Source organism: Bombyx mori, chromosome 4, assembly GCF_030269925.1.
Source record: "Bombyx mori chromosome 4, ASM3026992v2".
Lineage (NCBI taxonomy): Eukaryota > Metazoa > Arthropoda > Insecta > Lepidoptera > Bombycidae > Bombyx > Bombyx mori.
In genome coordinates this window covers 11,982,136-12,001,096 of record NC_085110.1, presented here as the reverse complement: position 1 = coordinate 12,001,096, position 18,961 = coordinate 11,982,136, and the positions used below count along the sequence as shown (strand labels likewise).

Genomic DNA, 18,961 nt, shown 5'->3' with positions numbered 1-18,961 from the left:
CCCTGGTATAACAATGCCAGCAGGGATGCTGCACACCTCAAGCGGTCCGCATACGTGGCATGGGATAATGCCAGGAGACGTCGGGATCCTAACATCTCAGGGGAAAGGCGGAAATATAACGCCGCTTCCAGGTCCTACAAGAAGGTAATTGCCAAAGCGAAGTCGGAGCACGTCGCTAGAGTTGGCGAGCGATTGAAGAGCTATCCCTCCGGGAGCCGTGCTTTTTGGTCGCTCGCCAAAGCTGCAGAAGGAAACTTCTGCAGGTCTAGTCTCCCACCACTGCGCAAGTCCGATGACAGTCTGGCCCACAGCGCGAAAGAGAAGGCTGACCTTCTGGTCAAACTCTTCGCCTCGAACTCGACTGTGGACGACGGGGGTGCCACACCACCGAACATCCCCCGGTGTGATAGCTCCCTGCCGGATATCTGCTTCACACAGTGTGCAGTCAGGCGGGAGCTCCGACTCCTGGACGTCCATAAGTCGAGTGGGCCAGACGGCATCCCCACAGTGGTTTTGAAAACGTGCGCCCCTGAGCTGACACCTGCGCTAACGCGTTTGTATCGCCTCTCTTATTGCACTAACAGGGTTCCGTCTTCATGGAAGACCGCCCACGTCCACCCTATCCCCAAGAAGGGTGACCGGTCGGACCCATCGAGCTACAGGCCTATCGCGATAACTTCCTTGCTTTCCAAGGTGATGGAGCGAATTATAAATACACAACTCCTAAGGTATCTTGAAGATCGCCAGCTGATCAGTGACCGACAGTACGGTTTCCGTCACGGTCGCTCAGCTGGCGATCTTCTTGTATACCTTACTCACAGGTGGGCTGAAGCCTTGGAGAGCAAGGGCGAGGCTCTTGCTGTGAGCCTTGATATCGCGAAGGCCTTCGACAGGGTCTGGCATAGGGCACTTCTATCGAAGTTACCATCTTACGGAATCCCCGAGGGTCTCTGCAAGTGGATCGCTAGCTTTTTGGATGGGCGGAGCATCACGGTCGTTGTAGACGGTGACTGCTCTGATACCATGACCATTAACGCTGGCGTTCCACAAGGTTCGGTGCTCTCTCCCACGCTTTTCATCCTGTATATCAATGACATGCTGTCTATTGATGGCATGCATTGCTATGCAGATGATAGCACGGGGGATGCGCGATATATCGGCCATCAGAGTCTCTCTCGGAGCGTGGTGCAAGAGAGACGATCAAAACTTGTGTCTGAAGTGGAGAACTCTCTGGGGCGAGTCTCCGAATGGGGTGAATTGAACTTGGTTCAATTCAACCCGATAAAGACACAAGTTTGCGCGTTCACTGCGAAGAAGGACCCCTTTGTCATGGCGCCGCAATTCCAAGGAGTATCCCTGCAACCTTCCGAGAGTATCGGGATACTTGGGGTCGACATTTCGAGCGATGTCCAGTTTCGGAGTCATTTGGAAGGCAAAGCCAAGTTGGCGTCCAAAATGCTGGGAGTCCTCAACAGAGCGAAGCGGTACTTCACGCCTGGACAAAGACTTTTGCTTTATAAAGCACAAGTCCGGCCTCGCATGGAGTACTGCTCCCATCTCTGGGCCGGGGCTCCCAAATACCAGCTTCTTCCATTTGACTCCATACAGAGGAGGGCCGTTCGGATTGTCGATAATCCCATTCTCTCGGATCGTTTGGAGCCTCTGGGTCTGCGGAGGGACTTCGGTTCCCTCTGTATTTTGTACCGTATGTTCCATGGGGAGTGCTCTGAGGAATTGTTCGAGATGATACCAGCATCTCGTTTTTACCATCGCACCGCCCGCCACCGGAGTAGAGTTCATCCATACTACCTGGAGCCACTGCGGTCATCCACAGTGCGTTTCCAGAGATCTTTTTTGCCACGTACCATCCGGCTATGGAATGAGCTCCCCTCCACGGTGTTTCCTGAGCGCTATGACATGTCCTTCTTCAAACGAGGCTTATGGAGAGTATTAAGCGGTAGGCAGCGGCTTGGCTCTGCCCCTGGCATTGCTGAAGTCCATGGGCGACGGTAACCACTCACCATCAGGTGGGCCGTATGCCCGTCTGCCTACAAAGGCAATAAAAAAAAAAAAAAAAAAAATGTATCTTGGTCTACCTACTTGAGCTATTATTATTTGTATTTTAATTCTTTTTAACTCTACCCTGCATACCACAAGCACGAAGCAATCATACCGTCCTGTTTGAAGGTCAGGACAGAGCTCCAAAATTCGATATTGTAATAAATAGGTCTAGTTAATTTTACTTATTTAGTACATAACATAATGTAAGTGAAACGTTCTAGGAAACTAAAATAGCTAGAAGAAACTAAGTAGGGTAGGTGGTGTCTGACACGGTGAGGTAAAAAAGTGCGTGAAAAATATTTTAGCACACCACGCAATGTAAGACAATCAAAAGGTCATAATTTGATGTGAAGTGTCTGCGATCTAGCTTCTCAGGACACGTTCGATGTCTATCTTCAGTCTTTTTAGATAGCGGCTTCCTGAGTTATGAACTTATCAAAACAGGCTTATAAATTAATACCGTGTTCCGGTTGTATTGGGTAATTCTTATATCAATTAATTAAGAAACGTTGACCCGAAAATGATCTCATAATTTATGAAATACTAGAAATGATTTAAAATCATAAATGTCTCTAACATCGAGATCATATCTGTAACGATGTTTTTATTTCGTTAAGTTTATAGCTACGAACACAGTTAAAGTTATTTTTTCAATACGAATATTTTACGACTCCGATTTGTTTTACTTCAGATTTGATAGAGTTGCGTGTTGTTTATTTCCGCACAAGACGGAGTTAACGGAACCTTCATATTTGAGGTCATTGACCGACCCTTACCCCAACACGTGTTCTTTGCATTGTGTAAATACGCGTTCGATTTACGGAAACCCAGAGGAATCCTAATAATTTATCTATTATTACATTTACATATGGAGTTTATTGTTACAATCCGCTTAAAATGAGCATTGTTTAAAATAGTTTCGTAATGATGAGTGCCTAACTGCCTGCTTATATTAAATACGATTAAACAAATAAATGGAAATGATAGGATTAACGCATGCAGATTGTATCTAGGTATGTAGTATACAATTTCTGATTGACAGTTTTCATCTTTTTCTAGATAGTTCGCTCTCGTCGATAAAATATGTGTAAGATAATTTTAGTTCCTTTGGTGTGGAAGAAAGTAAGCCCCATGAATATTATTGTATATTTAGTTACATTAATACACGAACTATCTAATTTATTGTCGTTTTTTTTGTCTTTTATTTCATATTGTTATAATTTAGAAGCGTGTTATGTGATTACTAAAACCAAAAACTTATCTTCACTGATAATAATGCAGGTCTGACGTATGTATGTACATGAATGAGGTATGGTGGATAATGACTTTATTTTTGTATCATGAACGTGTTGTTATTTTCGGCTGCAATGCAGTTAGTTGTGTGTACAAGTAATGTACACCATCATAATAATGTGGGCCATATGTTCAGTATTTAGTAAATGATACAGGCAGTAACGCAGGAACACTAACAATAACACAAATTAATTTATTTTAAATTAAAATGAAGCATTCACATAATACTATTAAACATTTATCTATACTTCTATATCTATATCTATACTAATATTATAAAGAGGAAAGATTTGTTTGTTTGTTTGTTTCAAATAGGCTCCGAAACTACTGGACCGATTTGAAAAATTCTTTTTCCATTAGAAGCCGACATTGTCCCTGATGAACACAGGCTACTTTTTAAAAAAAAAAATTAATTTTTTTTTTTGTTTCATGTGTGTTTTAATGTTTCTGAAGCGAAGCGAGGGCGGGTCGCTAGTTATTAACATAAAATAATATTGAATAATTAAAATACAAGAAACTCTTCTACGATTTATTTCCTACGTTTTACTTGATTGTTTATTTGAGCATTCGTGCTATCTTTCTCGGAACACTACCTATATAAAATAAATCGTAACTGACTGCTAAATTCGTTTGGAAAACGTAAGGAATTGTTATCTAAATAAACAAGTAAATAGACGAAGAGAAAACAACTAGATAAGCACGATTTTGTCTTGCTTGCCAACCGAAAAACAACTAAAACGAAATATAGTTTTGTAGTTGTTGTTTTTTTTTTGGATAATTTAATTACGTTTTAAAAGAAAAAATAAACATTAAATAAATCTAAAACTTAAGTGTCTCACGATTAAGAGCGAATTTTGATCTCTATTTTCCCCCCTACCTATTCGCTGGTAGCCTAAGGGCTATTCTAGCTGGAAGCAAGAGCAATGCTTCACAGAATCTACCATCAGATCTGAATCGCGACTCACTCGCGATCCGGCGAGAAACTCAGTGGTCTATGGATTTGGAATTTCGATCATTACGCGGATTTAGTATATACAAATACTCCTCCTTTTTACGTCGAAAATCCTCAATGCTGAGCTCTTGGCCTCTGAATAACTTTTTCTCTGACCATGTTGCGCCAGCTCAGACTATCCTCGGATGGCACCGTGAACTAAAGTTTTAAGGGTAGAGCGTATCTGGTACGACAAGCGCATTAGACTTCAAGAGTATATTACTCGTCCTTACGGATCTATCAGATCCAATAACCTTTGCATTGGACGCCTTCAACTCTAACACTAGGAGTAGGCTTAGGGACACCTGTAACCGTACTCGTCGAACTCGACAAAGAGTTCGACATGCAACCTCACCCACGAATCAGCTCGCTGAGTTTCTCGCCGGATCTTCTTAGTGGGTCGCGATTCCGATCCGGTAGTAGATTTATTCGCGAAGCAGCTGCTCTTGAACTGTTAAGTCTCCTTCGGAGGCGCTCCGGCAGCTATTAGCAAACCCCACCTCCTACTGACTTGAGCCTTTGCTCGCTCACCTGTCCTGGTGAAACTGGAAAGGCCTCCGGGCCAACAGTAATCTTTCAGTCCTAAAAAAAAAAGAAGTATATATTACTATGTACAAATAAATCTAAATAAAATATACTCGATAGTGAAGCGATTAGATCAGATTTTGTTTTCTCATCTTTTTTTGTATTTTAAAAAAATTCTAAACTAACCTATGTTCAATTCAGTTTTTTTAGATAGAAAACAAAAGGCAAAGAATCACGGCGCGGCACACAGCCCCAAACATTACAACAAACAAAACAATATACAGCGGGACGATCATAGCGGAGTAACAAATTACAATACCGATTCTCATTGTTCTGTGATGTAGTTGCACGCGTCTATACTCTATGGGAGACGGGTGATCGTTACTGGCAACATTCCATCGAATAATAAAACGTAATTGTGTATAATTTATTGAGTTATATTTCATAAATAAAAACTAGATTGGAAGAGTCCTTTCAATTAGCTGTAATGATGTTGTGATTATTGGTTTTTCGAGGTATTGCATAATACCGGTAACCATATAACCATCATACCCGATCCTGTAGACCGAATGGTAAACAGTCGACGTCGCCCTAAACACGTCATTACGGATCCTGCCGATCCATTAACGGTGCTTTTAGGTACCACAAGCATCGGTCGCCGTTCTCGTCGAACCCGTCGCTTGCGACGAAGGGCTCGACGAGTGAATTAACCCATAGACACAGCCCACTGAGTTTCTCGCCGCAACTTCTCAGTGGATCGTTGATTCTGCGAAGCACTGCTCTTGCTAGGGCCAGTGCTAGCAATACACCTGGTTTGAGCCCCGTGAGCTCACCTACACCTCAAGAAGAAGCGGATATAGCCTCTCAAGGCTATCAGCATAGGTATAAAAAATATATAGCCATAAGCATATTCCAAGATGTAGTAATGTGTTCTGTATTGTAGGATAGGGAAACCATTGCGCAATACCATTGTGATTTAGAGCATTTCAGGATGCGTGACAGCGTTCACGCTTGCGATGTCCATGGGTACTGGTGACGCCATCGTTATAATATTGAAAGCCATCGGTGTGCTTGTAGGTAACGGCCATTGATTTAAAACAAGGTCCACGTTTTAAACGCGCGTGTTGTTGTTTCAACAACTCATTGTTATATTTCAGCATATTTTCGGAGGTGATTACATTAACAACATCAAATAGTTTACCTCACTACGTAACATAAACTATGCACAAATAATCATGTTGATCTATTGCGCCATTGTTGAGTGAAAAACACAATAAAAAAAAATTACTGGTAGTATGACGTACTATGCGTTCGCAAGGATAAGTACCACCGTGCCACTTATGACTGTCGCGACGCAGTCATGTGTACCGGCTTATAGAATAGCCGTTATTAAATTCAATCTCGTCTCTCAAAGCCAGTGATGATATTCACGTTGTGCTGTTGACGAGAATCAGGAACCACTTAATCACAATTGAAATCGTTCGCAAATTGGCAACAATAAAAAAAAACTGAGATATTATGTCCTTAATAATATAAGTCCAAAAAACGGTATTCTGTTAGACTAGGAAATACGCAGTTTCGAAGCAAAACAAAAAATTAGATCTAACTTTATTACGTAATCGTTGTGGGTCATTGCATGCTTAGCTGTTGTTTTGTTCATGAAATTCTCGTGTTAGGGATTTAAAACGATCATTTCCCGGGATATAGCCAGGGCCGGCAAGCGTCAGTACTTACAGGCCGACGAGTACCGGTTGTTTAATGCTCCGTATTCCGCGTATTCAAAGGAAATTTTCCGCTTATCATCCTTGACACAGTTCCTAGCCGACCGTTCTGGTTCGTACCGAAATACAATTTACAGGAGGAAACGTAGGGGCTGGCACAGTTAACGAATAGAAATCTTGCGAACTCTCATGAGCATAAAAATGATTATATTAGTTAATGCCGCTCATCTCCCGAAGGGTTCGCATGTATTTTATTTTCGCTACGAATTGGGTCATCTCATGTAATATGAGCGGGATGTATGAAAGGCCGCGTCATTGGCCGATCGACATAACGCCGTTCATACATTTTTATTTGGCTACTCGGTGACCGATGACAGATATTGATGGCATACCGCGTGGCCTACACGGGCTCCCTTATAATATTTGTCAGTGATCGCAATAAAAGTTAATGGTCTGGGAGTTTTATTTATATGACAGCTCCATAAATACGAAGCCACGGTAACTTGATCAACACAAATCAACTAAGTTATCATTGTTTCTTCTGCTACAATAAAACTTACTTTTATCCTGTTTCTATGAAAATATTCTTAGGTCCGTTAAGTGGCATGAATAAAACAAATATTCAACACGTAAGCTATTTTGTTTTGTAGTTAGAAAATGTTTAGTTCGTAAAATATTGGATAGTCAAAAACAAACGATCACAAGCTCTAGAGCACGAACGAAACAATGGATTTGAGAAGTTGAAGAATTGCTCATAATTTTAGTATTCAGACCACTTGAATAGGTTAAAAGTGAAGGCGGGCAGAGAGCCTATTGTGGACGTGAGTGCGTGCTGGGGTCCCACCGGAACTCTCGAAGCATGCCTGCTCTACTAAGCACTTGGTAATTGAGTCCCCGGCCAAGTTTTAAGAACAATATATTATAAAATGACTGTTAGATAGATAGACCCTTTAAAAATGGATTTTCTCTATGTTACATTTTATACGCAACAGCAAATTTTTATTTTTTTTATTGTTTAGATGAGTGGACGAGCTCACGGTCCACCTGGTGTTGAGTGGTTACTGGAGCCCATAGACATCTGCAACGTAAATGGGCCACCATCTTGAGATATAAGTTCTAAGGTCTCAAGTATAGTTACAACGGCTGCCCCACCCTTCAAACCGAAACGAATTACTGCTTACGGACTCACAAGAGGTTCTACCTCCAGTATTTACGCAAGTTATAATTTTGCGGGTTTGATTTTTATTACACGAAGTTATTCCTTCACCGTGGAGGTCAATCGTGAACATTTGTTAAGTACGTATTTCATTAGAAAAATTGATACCCGCATGCGGGATTCGAACACCGGTGCATCGCTCAACACGAATGCATCGGACGTCTTATCCTTTAGGCCACGACGACTTCAATCTCATCTCAAATATCATTAAAACCAAATATTCTCGAGAAACGATATCGAAATAAATTGTCGATATTCTTTTTAAGATGGCTATGATTCGCCGGTAGTAAGAACATCTCCATCTCACATGCTCGCGTTTATTGGCGGTGACGCGATAAATTGTAATGTGATTCTTTTTATTGCTGTATGAAAATTCACTTCACCATAAGGATTGAAAAGTTTTAAACTTACTGAATTATTACTATTACTATTTTAGATGCTGATACGTTTCTGATAAACATAAAAGCATGTAAATATCTTTGTATGAATTTCACTCCATATATTTGTTCTATTAAATGAGCATTACTTTACTGGTGGTAGGACCTCTTGTGAGTCCGCGCGGGTAGGTACCACCGCCCTGTCTATTTCTGCCGTGAAGCAGTAATGCGTTTTGGTCTGAAAGATGGGGCAGCCGTTGTAACTATACTGAGATCTTAGAACTTATATCTCTAGGTGGGTGGCGCATTTACGTTGTAGATGTCCATGGGCTCCAGTAACCACTTAAAACCAGGTGGGCTGTGAGCTCGTCCACCCATCTAAGAAAAAATAAATAAAAAAAAGCATATTAAATAAATCCATAACCCTTCTTCTATTGTTTCAGGAAGCTGAACGGTGTTCACAATACAGGTAAGGAATGGTGATATTTATATTAATACAGTTATTGCAAACAGGAATTCGATCAATCATACAGAAATATTATATGATTCAAATAAATAATAAAGGTTATTCATACATTGTACTCCTAGCTTCTATCAAAATTCGAATAATAACTTTTATTCATACTTTATATACGTGAAAATTTTGCTCATAATCAGAGACCTAACAGTTTGGGTCACAGCAGGATACAAATAAATTGGATGATTTGAATTCGTTTAGTTATGTGGAATTTATATGTAATCCTAATAATAACTTGGCATTTTTATTTATCTTCCTAGAACCAGGAAAAACAAATTTGCTAAAGAAGATATTATCAAACTATGACATTTGGGAGTTGTAGTTTAATCCCCCTTTTGAATGAAACTTTGTTTTGTTGTCCGGGTGTGTTTGTCAGGGCTTCGCATCGGGGCCTGTGAAGCTTCTCTGATATGGGAAGGAAGGAACTTTCCTTGCTTTGCATTTTATGGTAGAGCAAGGAAAATCACCCTCGAGATTTGAATATTTTACGAGTGGCGTAACTTTCTTAAGATCGCGCCTCTTCATACGAGTTTAGTGCTCTCGTAGGCCTGTGAAGCCACACTTTAAGTATAATTCTGTAGCACTTTTAACTAAAATGGCCTTTGGTAATTCCGTGTCCTTTTCGGCAAGGAATGCTTCAAATTATTGTTAGGTTAATTAACTCTGATGTGGTGATCATTAATATGTCAATATTTGGAAGTCACACATACAAATATTAATGTCAATACGCAGTTGTTTGCAATAATGTTCCCGGCGTCACTCTGAAGCCAGTACATGAACGCAATACAATCAAACTCATTCGCGGCCGCTTCAATATTGGCTGTCTACCGCTATCCGTGATAGGGTTCCGTATAAATCCTTTACGTAGAGCATATAAAATAGATAGCACGTGCCGTTTCCCGAAATATTTTTTTGTTTGTAGCTGCATGTTGTATTAGAATTCAAAAGTCCCATATGTTCTGCCTGAAGCCTGAGTTGATTTTTACTTTGTTGTCATATCCTAACGACGATTTGACAATTCGGAATTCAATATTTTATAGGTAACTAACTCATTGCCAACCATTTCTGGAACCACCGTTATGGAATTTCAATCAGAACTATGTAGCATTGTGTTTATTGGTCAAGATAAATAAATCTGAGTCCGCCTCCAAAAAGAGAGCTTTCGGTTTTTGGACTCCAAAGTTACTTCAACTACCATTACATACCCTGCAATTCAATTTCGAAGCCACAATAGGCAACCCGAAATCAGCAACTAATCTAAAAAGTAACGTTAGTGATTGATATTTTAATACACAGTACAGTTTAATAAATATTTTTTACGTCTAGATGAACATCAACCACAATGCATTATGTCTTAAGTGACGAATAATTGAGTTACTTGATAATTGAGTTGTTTAGCTCACGATAAATCGGCACCAGAAGACATCAAAGGTGTTTAAAAAACATCACAACAAAACCTGTCTCTCACCCATATAATATATATTTTCTACCACTTTTTCAATTTAAATACTTTATCTGTATTTTGTCAATTACATATATAGTTAATCTTACAAACAGAATAATGCTTTTAGTGGATTTTAAAAAAAAACATTTTTGTGGCTTCGTTCGCATCTATTTGAAATTGGAACTGAAACTCGGATTAACAGAGATCAAACCTTTTAAGTGCAAACAAATACATAAAACTTTTAAAATCCTCAATTAACACCTTAGACTGTAGAAATATTTGTTGAAAAATGTTATTCATTTTATAATGAAGTATTGTGTTATGTTATTATGAAAATTATATTTTACAAACATAAATAAATATATGAGATAAAAGTACAGAGTTACCTTTGTATATATATCGACGCTTGAAAGGCAAACATGACTAAGCGACAATGCGTGAACTTTACAGTAAACTAATTTAAAGTTGAAATACCTGAAAACAAAATTTATTTTAACGAATCTAACCGTAGTAGAATCTAGCTAGTAGCTCTAGGATTGAAATGATTTGAAGAGACCCAGAAATATATATTTTTTTGCGCATCGAATATGGTTAATGCCTATCATTTATGTACAAAGCAGTTATTGTCGCTTAGTCAAGTTTGCCTTCAAGCGTCGATATTTTGCGGTAAGAAAAATCTATTTAGCATATGACATGCGGCCACTATCGCATATTAATTCCTTTAGTATTGCAAATGAACATTTTTCCGACGTTTCAAACAAAGCTCGTCGTCATTACATTTTTCAATGTTTTATTTTCATTAAACGTGAAATGGAACGTGGCGTTGCATTTCAATGTTTGCCCACCTTCTATCAGTTTCCGCCTCTGTGAAACTGACTCGCTGTTTTTTTTTTGTGTTTTTTTTAGCTGTAGGTAGGTAAAACAAACGACATTCGCAACAAGGCTTTTCTGGTTGCGATTCTTTATGGGAGCTATGCCCGTTGTTGATTGCTCCGCTGTCTAGGTCCATTGCACTTATTTTTTAATAGCCACAACACCGAACTGGAGCTCGGTTTTGCTTTCTGGTGGTTTCTATTGGAATTTTCATTCAGGGTTATGACGGGTGTGTTCTTTTTATTTTATGTTTCTTCAATTAATTTATAAATGTGCAATTTATACTGACTTGAAATTAATTTTTAAGTTGGATTTATAATTTGAGGTTAGCCGTCGAAATCATTTAAGGCTAGAAATGTACACTAGTATTCTTATACCAGTGGATCTTACCTAAGAATAGCTAAGCGTCAGAAAATTGCGACAGAGTCTAAGGCACTTTTGTATTCACAAGGGTTCATACCACCGTACGTGCCTATTCCTTCAAGGAAACTTATTTAAAATGAGGGATTACCGTTATTCCAATGTACTTTAAGCATCAATATAAAGTTAATGGTAATGGTAGTGGTGCCTATAGGTGCCAGTAGCCCCAAGCTAGCTATAAGTCCATCTGCTCGATCACGATAGTAAAACACCTAAAATAAATATTTAGGGTTAAGATATTAAATTAACAATAGGCATTCTAATCCCACACTAGTACTCTTAACACTTGATTATGTGTCAGAATTTGAATTCAAACTGAATCTTACATTATAATTTAAAAAATATACAATAAAGTACACTATAATACAATATAATATGTGTAGTTCTGTATTTCTATCACAAATTACAACTTAAATAAATAAAAAAGTCATGCTTAACATTACGTAAACGAAAACTCTTTGAGGGGTTTTAGATCCATCTCTGCCTCCAGCTCTGGTTGTCGCCCTCCCCTTACGTCGCCGTCCACGACCAATAATCCATTTAGGGCTGCAGCACGCGCCGGCGGCGATGTCCTGATCGAAATATAATTGAGTGTGCTCACCTGCCACACCGCAGATCTATTAAAATAAATAGAATTACTTCGTGTCGGCTCGTTTTTGCTGTTGCTTTTAGAGAAATAATCAGGATCTTGTTATGTTAACATCGGTCGCCTAATTACGTTAACGAATAATATGATAATATATATTTTTTTATTTGTTAAAAAAATAACATTACATGATTTTGCAATTAAATATTTTCATGAAGTATTATTAAATTTGGCAAGATCGACTAATAAAAAACTTAAACTTAAACAATAAAATCATCATGAACACAAAAAAGCGAAGTGAAACATGATGTCATTCACGAACTCGAATGGGGAATAACATTTAAATAAATTCATGTACACAGTAATGTTGTTGTATACAGAAGCGTATAAAACGTTCTATTAGCTTAGCGGACTTACGTCATGGATGCAATCATCATTAACCATAGATTATACACTTTATATATTTGAGATCATTAACGCAAAATTCAAAGTTTGTTTTTAAAATTTAAAAACTCTTTCGAATTGTCAATTATGATTTTTTAAAAATTAAACCATAACTAAGAAAAAAAAAAACGTTGGAATCGTACATTATTAGTTATTATTATCACTTTTTATCACTAAAATCACACATTTTTAGGTGCAATTGTAAATATGAACGCAATCTGTTCAACGTAGTTTTTCATGAGGCTGCTGAGTTTCGGCAAAACTCATAATCCCCGATTCACTGCGGTCTCCGGCTGCCTTCTCCACTGAAATATGGATTATGTCTATTCATTTGAAATTCAGAAGAGGTTCTCATCGCTTCCGCGTTCGTAATGATGAACTCGTTTCTTACGCCGGTTTCGAACGTAATAGATCGTGATTGAGTTTTCTCGCAACTCATACGAATGTCTAAATCATTGTACTTACATGTTTCTATATCATCAACATTTTTGCATATTTGAGGATCCACTTTTAAAGAAAAGATGGATTGAGCTGATATAATTTAAACATTATTAAAAGACGTATAAAAATATATACTAGTGTTCGCCCAATAATTCAATCATATAATAATCACTGACGCCTTAGGATTTGGATACATTTTATGTATTAATTTATTATTCCCTACTTTGTTGTTGTCATTTTAAGAAGAAAAAAAAACATGTGTAGGTACTAAATAAATACATAGGTACTACATAAAAAAGTGAAAGCAGAAAAGCCCATCAACAGTCACTAATCAAAGAAAGAAAAAGAAAATCTATTGACGAATAAGGAATTGTTTTGTCTTTATATATTATATCTGTACACACTACTTAGATACATTTTGAATAAAACTAAATTAAAAAGCGCCCTATATCAACATAAAATTGAAAGAAATTTAAGAGAAGAAATTTTAAGAATTGATTTTATAAATAATAATTATATTAATCCGATGCGCTAGTTTAAAATAACCTGTCGAAACTGAATTGATTTACCACCATTTTAAAAGGTCACAGTTAAAAGAATGCGTATCTATTTAAATCGTTTGAAGTAGGAAGTCGCTGTCATTCCTTTCCGGGACGGTTATAGACAATATAGGAGAGCGAAGTCTTCTTAGTCGGCTTCAATATTTCACAATAGCATACGATGCACGTAACACATAGCACCTCTCACCTTTAGAGCGTACATCGAATTGTACTACATAGAATTGTTAAATAGGTGACTGGAAAAAAAAATCATAACGCATTTGGAAAACAGCAATCACTGTGTCCATTAAAAATACCATTTAAAATACACTAGGAATCGGGCGGCGTATAAACACCAAAACGTATTTTAATTTGTTATTGTGAATAAAAATCAGAATTTAGTAATATTTTCTTAGAAATAATCGTAGTATCGTGTCGTGGCGTCTTTGTTTCCTTGGCCGATTAATTTCTTCTGTTCAATTTTTTTTGGCTAAGAACCTGGATGGGGTCGTACTTCCTAAAAATAAAATAATAAAATTATTAAATTTAAATAGGCAGTGTTCTAAGTCTTTTTAATTTACTAAAATTAATTTTTGCAAAACTAAACGTGACCTGAAATTGAGCTCACATAACTCGTTAACAAAATAATTTAAGTAATCATAATAATATGTACATTGCTTCACATACGAATTTATAGATATAAGTTTAATTTTATAAAAAAATACTTAAAGTTTTAATGATATATATAATAGATAACAATCCAACAGAACGTAAAAGAACAGAAGGAGAAGGAAGTTTTCTGCCTATATGTTTTAATGACTTTGAATAGTGAAACGACTTTGATCATTTTGATTGATTGGTAAGAACGGAACGTATGAAAAGAGTGTGGAACGGAGCGTTAAGACGTGAGTGAAGGAAAACGGAAAGAAAGGGAGAAGAGAATGACAGACAGGATAATAGAGAAAAGGAAGATGGTGCAGACGGTAAAAAAATGAGCAAGGCTCAATAAAATTGTTAATTAATTTTTAATTATTATTTTAACAGAAGATTTTGGAACAGTGGAAATTTTATTTTATGCGCTGTAATCCCTATTCTACAGATTATCTATACACAGTTTTCTCTATAGCTCCAGATAACCTGTTTGCGGTTTTTAACACGTTTTCATCCGCTTAAATGTATGTATATTTGTATCTGATAGAATCTTGGAACGTCATTCTCATCGACTTCAAAACTTTTGGTTAACTTGAAAATTTGTACACGTATCAAGTACAGATGAGAATACAATAATTTTATAACTGTACTCTGTTATCGTGCTTAGTATCAAATAAATTTAAATAAGATGAAATTAAGAATTCGGTTTTCCGTTAAATTATGATTATGATAATAATATGAAATAATATTATTTAAATATAAAAAAGCTGTTTTTTTTTTTCAGAAAAAAAATCCAACCCTGGTTACATTTAAACAGTTTTTCATTATTTTGATTGTGTTTAAAGCTGACAATGCAAAAGACTAGTGATTTAAAATAGATCACACGATAATCATTAATATGGGATTTGTCGCTACTATCTAAAGACGCTTTTTATTAAATACGCTGCGTTTGAGAATTCTATATATAAAATTGGAACTTGTACGGAAACAGCTTATTCTAATACTAAAATAACGATTGAAGTCAATATTTTTGAAATCTAATGTTTTTTCTGATTTCCAAAGTAAAATTTTACTTACCGCTTTTTTCAGCCATAACAATTTTATGGAAATATTCATTCAAAGTTTCGATTTTGTCAATTCCATCTGTAAATGCATACATGATGTATTATAATGTGGATTGTAATGTGTTTGGGCTTGTGTAATCAAATTGATTCAATGACAATTGAATACATTACGTAATACATTTTTGAAACAATTATAATTTTTTATTGTCACGAAATCAATTCAATACGGACTTTAGACTCACTCATATTTGAAGGACGTAGATGAAGCACGCGGTTTTCCACTAAAAATTTTATATAAGCATTAGAATAGTATTTAAAAACATTTTTCATAGATATTTCCCTTAAATGAAAGTAAACAGTAATAAACAGTAATAAATTGTAAACAGTAAACAGTAATAAATTGAGATTTAAAATTTAGAATTGACTACTTACATATTTTTTCCACGTCTTCGTCAACAGCGGATATTCCCACTGTCGTGAAACAAATTATGTAATCTTAAATTAATTTTTTCGAATTTTTTCATAGGATGGATAAGAGCTTTTTCGAATTTTAAAAACAAAAAAGTTTGAATCTTTATTTCTTTCATCATCATCATTAGCCTGACATAGGCCATAGACATAGCCATAGCCATAGACATAGACATAGGCCTCCCCCAAAGATTCCTTTATTTCTTTAGCTTAACTCAAGCAGACTAACAAGCAAGTAGACGCAGCCGCCGCCCATGTTATCGTTTTGCGTTGTGAGTTATACCTATATATAGTATAACAGTCTTTCAGATCGATATCAGTGATGCGAGTCCAGCCCTGCGACCTTTCGAAGCAAGGTAGCCGTACGCACGAAGAGCTTACAAAATCTATAGCAAAAGCAACTGTAACAACTGTAAGAACTCTCTTTTACAACTCTGTGGTGTAATGGTTAGCGGCCCCGACTATTGTGCCAAGGGTCCTGGGTTCGATTACCACATCGGGCTAACTTTCGTGTTAAAAACAGGTTTATTTGCTCTTTGTCTGGGTGTGGATTATCTATATATGTATATATTTAAACGTATATAAGTAACTTATTTGAGTCTCTGGTGCAACAACACAGGGAACTCTAAATTGGGGCAGGATGTGTTCCCAGTTATTATTATTACAACTAAAACTCGAAGTAGGGCAGCGGATAAACTTGACTTACGCATTTTTCTAAAGCGTTCAACTAATTCGGCATTTTCTTCATTTTCAGGCCTACTTTCAACTGTAAATTAAATATGGTATAGTTTTTGAACATTTCTTTTTAATCCAAAAATGTAGCAAAATATTTTCTCAATGCTTCTAAATTTAATTTGTAATATTGTCGAAGTAGTTATTCCATAGCACATATAAACAGTTCGGATAGTATAATTATTTTTCGTAAGGAATTGTTAATATATTTTTTTATTTATAAATTCTGCTTACGAAATATAAAACTTACAATATCGATTTGTTAAAACATTTTCTTCGTTTTTTATGCACTGCGTTTGAACCTGACATGTATCCAAGTCTCTGATATCTCTACACTCGTATTTCCAACGGCAAACCGTTTCCCATTTTCCTAAAAACAATATAATAATATCGTTTTGTTATTTAAATTATAATCGTTCGTAGTAATGTTCTTGTTCTATTAAAGTCCTTCTTTTAAACCGGACTTTGGATATGCCTAAGTTCTTAACAATTGTATATTAAAAAACACTGACAACAAAACAATTTTTGGCATTTCTAATTCTTTTGCATACTGCAGACCGCCATTTTGAATTGAAAAATATGTAGTATATAATATTACATTATACTATATTATATTGTACATTTACCATTCCACGTTTTCCGATTATAAAAGGATTTTTATTACGGTGAATATAATGATGAATATTATAAGACAGCGAAAATACATTACTTGTAGAATTTACTCTCTTGTGGTTTTTTATCGTTTTCCTCTTTGATGTTTTTGTTTTTGTGTAATTATGTCCAAGGATCATTTGTTTTCGTAATTTCTTGTACCTTTCGAGTGATCTAGGACTACCACGACGCGGTCCGTTTATAATTAGGCGCCGTTTCTTATTAACGCGCCTTAACAAATCTACAAAAGTATGTTTTACGCATTAATATGCTTTACAATGATAGTAATAGTAACGCTTTGTTAAAAAAAAATTAGTTTTTAAACAGTAAATTAGATTTTTACCTATAATTTAGTCAAAATGAATTTAATTAATATAATATCTCATTTCATAAAAAAATATTTAACAAGCATAATGATATGGTTCGTCTGTAATGCGTTTCGGTTCGAAGGGTGGGGTAGCCGTTGTAACTATACTGAGATCTTAGAACTTATATCTCGAGGTGGGTGGCGCATTTACGTTGTAGATGTCTATGGGCTCCAGTAACCACTTAACACCAGGTGGCCTGTGAGCTCGTCCATCCATATAAGCAATAAAAAAAAAAAAAACTCTAAATAAATACTAAAGTCAAGACACAGACTCACCCCGTCGTTTGCTTTTACTACCTTTACGCGGCTTCTGAAGTTGCACTGCCTTTTTGATGACTGAAAAAAATATACAAAATACAATTAATTATATTTACATCAAAAGAGCGATATTTTAAATTATATATTAATAGTCTCTTAGTTACGTTTGTAATGACATTTTCTAGGTGCCGGAATGTCTATATATTGACCTGAAAAAGAACACAGGAAATTAAAAAAAATAATATTATGACAGTGACGGTGTGACGGTTTTGCAACAAGAAATGATAGATGATGAATTTACCTCTAAAATTTAATATTTTTTGAGGGGCTTCTGTGACTGATTCCGTATGTGATCTCAAATTTGCTTCTGTAATCATTTTTCAAGAGTATTTAAATTTAATAAAAGTAAAATAGCTAAATGCAAGCTTTAAAAATAACTTACTTAAATAAATTAAAAATAAAATATAAATAACAATTACTTTCTCCATTTAATGCCAAAGCTTGTAATGCATCTAGTCCAGAGATGTCGAAATCTGAAAAAAGAAGAAAACTTGAGTTTCTGATATATGTTCAGTTTCTTTAGATATATCTTACCTGTTAATGTCACAATCCTCTTTTGTGTGAAAACTGGAAGAAAACAAAGTTTATTTGTATTAAATTAAGTGTTTTTTTTTTTTAAATAGTTATTTTATCCCATTCTTATTAGGCGACATACAAAAAGCTTCGAAAAGTTTGTCAGCTAACTCTTGAGGACTCTTCACTGAACTAATTATTCCCTTTCCACCTGAAAAATAAGCATACAAAAATGAAACCACATATTAGGAATTAAAACATAAAATGAAAAAAAATATTAATCTTTATAGGTGGTAATATCGTAATTTAATGATAATTTCACAGCTATTGTATAAATATACATGACTATCGCTGTGTAACATACAATAGTTTCAGAATCAACTGTTATTACCACGAAAAAATAATAATTAAATACTTACGTCCAGGTTCTTCGACTGAAAATGCAATTGTTTTTGTTAATCAAGCTATGAATCAATCAATTACGGAAATGTGAACATTTTAACCAAACAAGAATTCAAATACATTACAATCTGCAACAATCCATCCAATTAGTAAATGTACTGCATAATTCTCGTATTAATAAGCTCTAATAGTGGAAAACAAATACGTACTATGCACAGCTATCGGAGTATCGTGATCAATAACAAGAGGATTATGTGTCTTACCCGTAATATATTTTGTTTGGAACGTTTGTTGCTTATCTCGGTTGGGATTAACGCAGAAATAAATATCGGCGCAACTTACCTTTG

The 18,961-nt window shown here is 36.0% G+C and overlaps 1 protein-coding gene and 1 long non-coding RNA gene across 7 annotated transcripts in view; one reads left to right on the top strand and one right to left on the bottom strand.

Annotated features, from left to right (window-relative positions):
* Positions 1 to 18,961, top strand: part of LOC101741121 (uncharacterized) — a 150,264-nt gene that overhangs the window by 29,673 nt on the left and 101,630 nt on the right. For all 6 annotated transcript variants that reach the window (XM_062668262.1, XM_021351206.3, XM_038021767.2 and 3 more), the window contains exon 2: positions 8,628 to 8,653. The gene's annotated coding sequence lies outside the window, so the exon portion shown is untranslated. The remainder of the gene's footprint in view (positions 1 to 8,627; positions 8,654 to 18,961) is intronic.
* Positions 11,755 to 15,741, bottom strand: LOC119631218 (uncharacterized). Its single transcript, XR_005246601.2, has 4 exons — positions 15,596 to 15,741; positions 15,406 to 15,444; positions 15,177 to 15,242; positions 11,755 to 13,965 (listed from the first exon to the last, which is right to left on the bottom strand). It is a non-coding gene; the product is annotated as an uncharacterized LOC119631218 (long non-coding RNA).